Raw genomic sequence first — 9,932 nt, forward strand, 5'->3', positions numbered from 1 at the left:
GTGCCCCCCGGGCCCCAACCCAGAAGCCTGGAAACAAAGAAGAGAAGGACCTTTGAAAAACTCCAAAGCGGGAGCTGTTTGAAGAGACTTCAGGCCTGTAACGGTCAGGGAACCAAACTGTATGTTGTAGCTTCTGTCGTTAGACAAGATGGTGAGCAAGACCATAAAAGGTGTGCTGGTGGGGTCCCTGCTTCCAAGGGACATTCTTGCAATACATGTGTAGGTAGGCCTACCCTTGCAGTAATTTGGCCGCCTCCCCGTCAACAATCCTGGTTCATCTGGGGAGGAACGGGCTCGATAAGCCGGCACTCATGTTTCTACTGCAGGACCGATAGGGCATCTGCAAGCGTCTCCTCATAGAGACAAGTCGTACAAGATCAACGAGGAAAGAGAATGAAGGCAGGGCAAGTGCCACACTATCCCAGTAAGTCACTCTCGGTGAGAACACAGTAAGGATGCGTTCCAATGTTGCTCTCAGAGAACAGAGGAAACCTGTCTCTGTGCTCCCAGGAAGACAAGGAATGGGAGTGCAGGATGCCCCTGTGATCAGGCATCTTGGTAGTGAGGAGAGAGCTGGGTCACCTGGCTTGGAGAGGAGGCTGCTGAGTCCGTGAGGGGGGGCCAGAGACCCCTTCTATGATGCAGAGACTTAGGGGTGCAGAGAGTCTCCTTGTGGAATTCTTTTAAAAAGAAATTTTGTCAGCCCAGGACTGAAAACCCATAGCATTATGATTATAATTTATTATCTTGAGTTAAAAATAATATGAACTTTTTTTTGGTTCCGGTTTTTATAGAGAGGGAGGGGAGATGGGCAGAGGGAAAGAGAGAGAAAAAACCTTAAGCAGGCTCCATGCCCAGCATGGAGCCTGACTCCAGGCTCGATCTCACAACCCTGAAATCATGACCCTGAGATCAAGACCTGAGCCAAATCAAGAATTGGATGCTTAACCGATGAACCACCCAGGCGCCCCCCTTTTTTTTGGTTTTTATAGAAGAACAAATGTACCAGGATGGTTACTTGAAGGACCAGGAAGTCCACGATCTATCTTTAGAAGACAGAAAACAAAGGGACGAGCGGCTGAGAAGACCCAGGGAAAGAGTGGACACAACTCTGGGAGGCATGCTGGGGGTTCCTGGCAGGAGTTACCTACCACAGGAGCAGAGCTGTGCTCCCTACTCCAACAGAGGACTTCCCGGGGAAACGACCAAGTTTGAGAGAAGCACAAACCCCAGCAAGTTTTGCAATCCTAGCAGTGCCTAATGCGGTGTCAGTAACAAGAAGAACAGGAGCCGTGGAGATGGGCCTCGAGAGCTTGGCCAGGTGCCCGGAACCCACACCTCTGAGGCTACTGCACAAGTCCAGGCTTCTGTCCCAGCAGGGAACTCGGGCAAGATGGTGAGGCCAGTCAAGCAGGATAGAATTCCCACCAGAGGGCCAGGCAGGCTGGTGGGGAGAAGGAGCTTGGTGTCCAGGCAGCCATCTGGGATTTTGTTCACCTCTACTGCTTCTGAGAACACTGATTATAACATATGTTGGTTCCTAAGCCAACTCCCTCATTGGCCTCATGATTAGGTAATAGGAACGAAATCCTGTCAGCTTTAGGTAACAGGAACTGCTAGCAGCCGGGAGAACTTGAGCAGAGAGAGACAGAAGGGTCCCAGAAGGGCCAAACTCAACATTGGCTCAGACACAGGTGAAGACCCACAATGACAGGCACACATTCGTTCAGCTGATAGGTCAACAGAGACTCAGTGAACACACTATTACACCCCAGAAACCAGTGCTGCTGAGTTAAGCCAAGAAAGTTTGGAGATGGTAAGATAGGGGAGGGGACTAACACAGACCGAGCCCTTACTCTGTGCCCATCTCTCTATCAGCTTATGGAAGTGCAAAGAGGACCAAGACAGAGCCTTTCCCCTTAAGGAGCTCAGAGTCCGGCAGGAGAGCCAGGCCCACAATTAACTCGATGAGGTAAAATGTGGTTACCTGCGCGGAAGCTGAGGATGTGAAGGACTGCAGAGGCAAGGAAGAAGAAAGACGTGAATTCTTCCAGGGTAAGTAAGGAGAATTCCAGAAAAGGATTTGCTGTCTCACAAAGAGGTGACATTGGAGATGGAGTTTAAAGTCTGGGTAAGAATTTAACTGTGGAGAAAGAGCAGAAGGACTCAGCGCCAGAACATCGTGAGAAAGCCTGGAACACATTGAGGCATGAAGGGGCATGGTGCGTTAGGCGGGCTGGAGGAAGAAGGTGGGTCACAGGTCAGGGGTGACAGGTCAGAGAAGACCCTGGAGATATGGGGTGGAGCAGGGTATGAAGGACTTTCAGATAATAGGGGACCACGGAAGGCATTCAGCAGGCTTGGTGTAACTGGCCTGTTTCCTTAAAGACAAAGGACTGATAAACAGGAGAAGGGGCGGAAGCAGGAAACCCAGGGAACCACAGAGCATGTGCGGAGAACTGGGCCAAGTTCAGAGGACCTGCCCCATCAAAAAGGGACGGCCAGATGTATTTCGCCTCCCATCCACGGAAAAGAGGCCCAACGTGGCCAGATCCCCCCACTTTTCATGAAAATCTAGAACTGTACATTCTGATGTTGACTCTCCACCCACCACTCTGATTTTTAATATTGGCTTAAACTTTAATTTTTATTTTTTTAAAGATTTTATTTATTTATGCGAAAAAGAGAAAGTGGGAGGGTGCAGGGAGGGAGAAACAGACTCTCTGCTGAGCAGGGAGCCCGACATGGGGCTCGACATGGGGCTCAATCCCAGAACCCTGAGATCATGACCTGAGCTGAAGGCAGATGCTTAACCAACTGAGCCACCCCTTGGCTTAGACTTTTAAAAATCACCCTGTGGGGCAAGCAAAATTTCCTCAGTTACATTTCTGCACAATTAGGATCAAAGGAGAGATTGAAAATTAAGTCAGTATAGTTTGATAATTAAGCCCTGGAGTCAGACTGACCTAGGTTTGAAATCGGGTTTTCCCACTAACCAGGAGGCCAGGGGTAAGTTAGGTTAGTCTCTCTGAGCCTCAATGTGCAAGATGGGTGGCCAGGTTATTGTAAAGGACAAACAAATATGCTAAGCGTTTAGCACAGAATTTGGCATGCTCAATATATGTAAGCTTCTGTTGTTAAATCTATTGTATTATCAATCTTGTACATTTTATTATGCAATCAATGCATTATTCTCCTTTTCTTGAGTTCTTTTAAGATTTAAAGCACAAGTAACTACTACAACATTAAAAAAAATTCTATTTTCGCAGTTTTGATACCCATAGTAGTAAGAAAAGTAAGGAAAAACGTAACCGATATATTTACCCTCCCTTAGGGGGAAAAAAAAGGGGGGGGGAAATATGGACCTAAAATTCATAGACTCTTTCTCCCAAAAATATGCAGTAATTACATTTTAAAAAGAGTCTCGTCCTTTCTCTCCCTTCCTTTAAAGTCTTGCACCTAAGTTTTAACTTAGTAAAAAAATGTCCAGCTTCCATTTTCAATAATAATGGAGTTTTGTAAACATTTTTAAGAACCTAACCTAAACTTAAAATTAACTTAACCTAAACTTAAAATTAAAGGCAAAGTTGATCTCTTAAAGAAGCCTATATGAACAACTATCTCACCTGCTAGAGATAAATGTTCAGTGTTTTACACTTAATCCTCAAAATATTTTTTTTTAAGAAGGTTCCATGATGGATGTGGAGCCCAACATGGGGCCTGCTTCTCCCTCTCCCTCTCACCCTGCTTGTGCTCTCTCTCTCTCTCTCTCTGTCAGATAAATAAATAAAATCTTTTTTAAAAAAGGATTTTATTTATTCATTTGTGAGAGAGAAAAAGAGAGCACAGGTCAGGGGGGCGGAGGAAGAGGGAGAAGCAGACTCCTCACCAAGCAGGGAGCCTGACGTGGGGCTCGATCTCACAACCCTGAGATCATGACCTGAGCCAAAACCAAGAGCTGGACCCTTAACCAGCTGCACCACCCAGAGCCCTAGTTGGTAGCTTGTTTTATGCCACAGCCTGTAGCCAATACCCCAGCTACTCAACGGGCAAGCTAGCTACCAGCTGCATCATTAGGAGGAACACAGATGCCGAAGTCTATTCAAAACACCCTGATTTCTCAGGTCAACACCCTGTCAACTTCAACTATATAAAGCAGAACATGATTTCCTTCTTCCTTGGAATTTAGAATGTTGGGTTTTTTTCACATGGTACTGGAAGAACTTAGGGTTACGTAAGGGCTTCCTGTCGATGAAAGTGAGTGGACCCTGGAATGGAATTAATGTGTAAAGTTGTAAGATTGTTCTACCACAAACTGTCTAAAGACTAGGGTCAATGACCTTGCTGATCTCTTCAAGGCCAGTCTGGGAGTGATCTGCAAAATAATCCCATTCCTTTGAATGGCCAAGTCTTCCCACAACCATATGCCTAATATGGCCCTTTAATCTATTATCTCATTTTGAAAACCAGACTTGGAACTTCTGTAAAGTTCTAAAATCGAGGTTTTGTAAAGCTCCCGCTTGTAACTAGCAGTGGGATTGTGTGACGAGAAGAGGTTTGATTTGGGATCACAAGTGCCCAATAAGCTTCTTGTTAGTTGCATGGTTTTATGTAACTCTCTGAGCCTCAGTTTCCTTTTCTGTCACATACCAACACAAATTCCTGCCTTATCTGCTTCACCAGCTTTTTGCGAGGAGCAAATGCAATAACATTCAGGAAGCCAATATTGAACTGGACCTTGTTCTACTTTATCGCAGGGGTAGACCCATGTAATTATTCTATAATAAAACTGCAGCTCACAGAGCCACTCAACTTCAAACACATTCCTAGACTCTCCCCCAAGTGAGCAGCTATTCATATTTGAACATTTTAATAAATGTGGATAGAAGTTCATTTAAAGCTTAGCCTCCCTCCCCTTTAGGGAAACAATCATATTTTCTCCTTTAATAAAGATAGTTATGAATTGCTTAGTGGATTTTCATTCCTTTCTTTGTAATTCGTCTATTTTTACATTTAGATTGTGGATATGTTTCCTGAGACAATATTTTTTTTAATCCGTGTGTTATTTCTGGCTGCCATTTTTTTTTTCCATCTTGAGCTTTTAATTCTTTAATGGGTACATATCCGTCTTTAGTGTCTAGTAGATTCTCCACCACCTCCTCTTACCTATTTCCTCTCTCCACAGACCATCAATGTTGCATCTGCTCAAACCCCGTCAGCCCATCGCTCCGAGACATTCCACTGGAGCAGTGGAATGCTGGCTGCACATGTGAATCACCTGGGGAGCTTTTCCAAACATCCTGAAGCTTGGTTTCACCCCAAAGATGGGATTGAGTTATTCTGACACAGGGCTGAGGCATCCCGATGTTTGCAAAATTCCCCAGCCGATTCGCATGTGTAGGCAGGACTTTCAACCACAGGGATAATTTGCTTTCTGAACAAAGTGTCTATTTTTTTTAAGTTTATTTGTTTATTTATGTAATTTCTACAGCCAACATGGGGCTCGAACTCACAACCCCAAGATCAAGAGTTGCATGCTCGGGGCGCCTGGGTGGCTCAGTTGTTAAGTGTCTGCCTTAGGCTCAGGTCATGATCCCAGGGTCCTGGGATGAAGCCCCACATTGGGCTCCCTCCTCGATGGGAAGCCTGCTTCTCCCTCTCCCGCTCCCCTGCTTGTGTTCCCTCTCTTGCTGTGTCTCTCTCTCTGTCAAATAAATAAATAAAATCTTAAAAAAAAAAGAGTTGTATGCTCCTCCGACTGAGCCAGCCAGGTGCCCCATGAACAAAGTGTTTAAATAGTTGCCAGCTTTACACACAAGGCAAATAGTCTTCTTTGCTAATTCTATTTAGGTTCTTAATCTCAAGACATTATAAGATTTTATTTTATTTATTAGAGAGAGAGAGCGCGCGTACAAGCAGGGGGAGTGGCAGGCAGAGGGAGAAGCAGGCTCCCTGCTGAGCAAGGAGCCCGATGTGGGACTCGATCCCAGGACCCTGGGATCATGACCTCAGCCAAAAGTAGACGCTTCACCGACTGAGCCACCCAGGCGTCCCCAGACATTATAGATGTCAATTCAAAAGAACTTCATAACCAGTTATGTAAGGTTGTGTGTATCTCATGGGCTCTACGTCCACAGGGCTACTTGGTCTGTGAGGGAATGTCACATGCCTGCACAGGGGGAAGTTCTTCGTGCCGAGAGGGAAAGCCCTTGACATATACTGGGATCTTTTGACCCCTCCACACACAGCTCAAGATGCCTTGCAAAAGCCCCTGGCCAGGGGCTGAAGAGCTGGTGTTCTTCATGTAAAAGTAGGACAGAAATTAGGAAATAGACCCAGACAAAGAGGAGGGTGGGCTCGTTGGGCTGAGTGGGTGACCACCATCTGTACCACTGACTCTGACTAGTGTACCATGTGCCAAATCATCAGTATCAGGTAAAACCCGCCCCTACCGGCCCAGTCCTACTCAGGTCACCATCTCCCACCCTCCTGCCTCATTTCCACTCACGCATCACTTCCTGATGATCTTGAGTTCCCCTGGCTCCTGACCTCTGCTCTGCTTCCTATTTCCAACTCTACTGTGCACTCAATCTAACTTCTTCAGTTTGGCCCATGGCAATCCTTCTTAGACAAAACTGTGTACTCTACCGGAGGCCCAGATCCTTCCTGCCATGCTGGATAGAAGACGGGGATTAGGAGAAAATGAAGTTAAGTGGGGGCCAGCTCATGAAAAGCCTCAGATCCATGCTAAGACCTCTGTTCTACAGACAAAAAGGCTCTACCATGCTAGGTTTATGCAGAGGAGTAATACTACTGTCAGTAATTCTTAGAACTCGAACTCAGCTTTGGAGACAGGTTGGTGAGAGGAAACACTGAAGGCCGGTGATGATTATAACACTTGGGGCTGGTTTTGCTGGGATATGGGCTAATCAATTGTAGTGGGAAGGGGGGGTTCAATCTGCTGCAGCTGACAGAGAACTTTCAGGAAGTATTTATGTAAATACTTGATCTAATCCAACTACTTTTTACCCCATCAGTATTGTCCTTGTGTTCAACATCCTGGGCCTCACCTCTCCCCCTTAAAAAAGACAGGGGTACCTATAGAATTACTCTATAATAAGAAAACTCACATTTGATTAGGGCTTCACAACTGACAAAGGACTTTCTCAAAGTCTCCCTCGATCCCTGTTCCAACCCTGTGGGATGGACATGAATATCCTCACTTTAACAGATGAGACTCAGAATGCACGACTTGCCCAAAGCCCCAGAAATGGTAAACGGGCAAGTAAAAACTCAGTCCCGGTTCTTCAGACAATTTCAGTGCTGCCTTCCCCTCAACACAACCACCTCCACAAGGAAAAGGAGGCTTGTCTATTTCCTTTCATACTGGGAATGCTGGGACACAGCAAAGTTCATTTTGCATTATTCTAGGTCATCTACTCTATTATAATTATTTTACTGGAAACATTAAGGCTTTGCCAAGGAGGATCACTGTTAACTTATTTTGTTTATCTTTACCAAAACCAAAGGGATGCCTGGGTGGCTCAGTGTGTTAAGCGTCTGCCTTCGGCTCGGGTCATGGTCCCAGGGTCCTGGGATCGAGCCCCGCATCGGGCTCCCTGCTCAGCGGGAAGCCTGCTTCTCCCTCTCCCTCTGCCTCTCCCCCTGCTTGTGCTCTCTCTCTCTCTCTCTGACAAATAAATACATAAAATCTTTAAAAAACAAAAAACAATACATTCAAAGTATATTTCCACGTCTGTACATTTCACCTTTGTTAAGGAAAAAAAAATTGGGTTGCAAAGGAATCTTGCCAGCTTCAGTTCCTTTGGCGGGAAGTTTGGACCCCTGTTCACGTCGTTCCCCCATGTCCCAACACACTCAACTTCACACTCTCATCTCAAGCCCCACCCACCTTCAAGCAGGTGGTGGGACACACAGGTGTGTGCCCACACACACAGAAACACACACACACAGCATGGAGGGCAACAGGCAGGAAGACTGTTAGGAAGAAGACAAAATTCAGGGGACCCGAGGATGGATGTGACATGAGGGTAGAATGCCAAGCATTTGGACAAAAACCGCCAAGCACGGTTTTGGATTAAAATGAACTCAGAGGAAGAGTCTTTACCTAAAAAACCTAGAGCTCATCTTTACAGCTCATTTCTTTGGTTGTCCAAGTATATGGGAGCTTGTGCTCAGCTCAGGAGACACCGCTGCTTTATCGTTTGGGGTGAGTGGGTATTGGCAGATGAGAATATTGGAGAAAAACGGTTGTCCGGCGGCATTTAAGTGTTATGCCTAATTCGTCCACTAGAGGGAGACCACAGACAGGCATTTGTGGCATTTCCCGTAACAGCGGGAAGTTTCCATGGTTTTTGCTTAGCTTCATCTCTCCTTGAGCGTCAGAGGAGCACAAAATGCTCCACAGATACTAAAAACTCAAGTGAACATTTACACATTTACATATGTAAATGTTGTTCTAGAGCCTTGCCCGACAGTAGGGTATAAATTCCTACCAAATGCTCATGACCTTAGAAAGAAAAAAGTGAAAAAGTGAAAAAGGAGTGATTTTTAAAAATCTTTTCTTGGCTTTTACACATCCTGAAAGAGCCAGCCACAAATCACAGATCTGGTACTATTTCTGATTTATTAGTACCCCCCATGCCCATGTCCCTCCTATCTGCTGCACCCCTCACCCCTACAGAAAGCATTCCACGATGGATCTGCTACATGATATCATCTGTTTCTCACTGAGGCAACTAATGAACAAATATAATTATATTATAGACAATATAATTGTCTACAGACAAATCAAAAGCAGAACAAACAATAATTTGCCACATCCTGTTAAATAATCTAGGATGAAATCAAGATTAGACCAAGACATATCCAGTGTATTACTCCAGAGAATAAGATTTCTTTAGCATCCATTAGAGCCAAGCATTCTAGGAAATTTTTAGAAATGAATGGAAAGCTCTCACGGTAACGGCTCACAGCCTATATGGTCTAGCCATTGCCTACCTCCGGGACTCTCTCCTCTCCTCTCGTTCCTTCCTTCTTCACATCGTGCCTTTTCCATCACCTAAGTTGTGCAGGTCCCCCTTGCTTGAAATGTTCGGCTTCCATCATCTAACAAGCGGCTTCTTATCATTCAAGTTCCAAATTAATTGTCACTTCCTAGGAAAAGACTTCCTAAAGCACCCACTCCTATCTGCCCTTCCCAACAGAACCCTGCTCTCCAGCAGGGCACTTTGCCGCCCAGGATACCAGTCCACACTGCCCAGCCTCGCTAGCAGCTGGATGTGGCCATGTTTCTGGCTAATGGGGTGTAAGTGAAAATGTGGAGTGGGACTTCCTAGAAGCCTCCTTGAAGAGAAGCAGACAAGCCCTTCTTCCTATTTGCCTTTATCCTACTATCTGGAATGCAGGTGTAATAACTGGAACTTCGGGAAGCATCTTGTATCCTGAGATGGCAGTGACAAGGGACAGATAGGAGCCAGAAAGACTAATGGAACTGTGGAATGGGGGCAGAGCATACAACATCAGCCTCTAGGTATCTTTTATGCGGGAGATAGAAATGAACCGTTTCTTTAAATCACTGCTACTCATAGCTTTCCTATTCCGCGCCACCATACCTTAAGACTAACTAAATATACCACACCCATCTCTGGACACATTACCCTCTTTTCTTCACTCCCTGAAACAGCTCATTCATTTGTGTTTCCATGAGAGCAGGGTCCAGGTCTCCCTGGCCCCCTGCAGTATCCCTAGCACCTATGACGGTATGACATTTCCATGCAGGAATTCCCTCCCAGAGTTTCTCAAAAGTTGGTGTTGTTTTGAGTTCAGGGAAGAATCCACCGAGAACTCAGTTGAGGAAAGTATTAAAATTCTTCCCACAAGAAATAAAGTTAAACAATCTTCAGGGAGAT

This window comes from Mirounga leonina, unplaced genomic scaffold (genome assembly GCF_011800145.1).
Source record: "Mirounga leonina isolate KUSES-001 unplaced genomic scaffold, KU_Mleo_1.0 Mir_151, whole genome shotgun sequence".
Lineage (NCBI taxonomy): Eukaryota > Metazoa > Chordata > Mammalia > Carnivora > Phocidae > Mirounga > Mirounga leonina.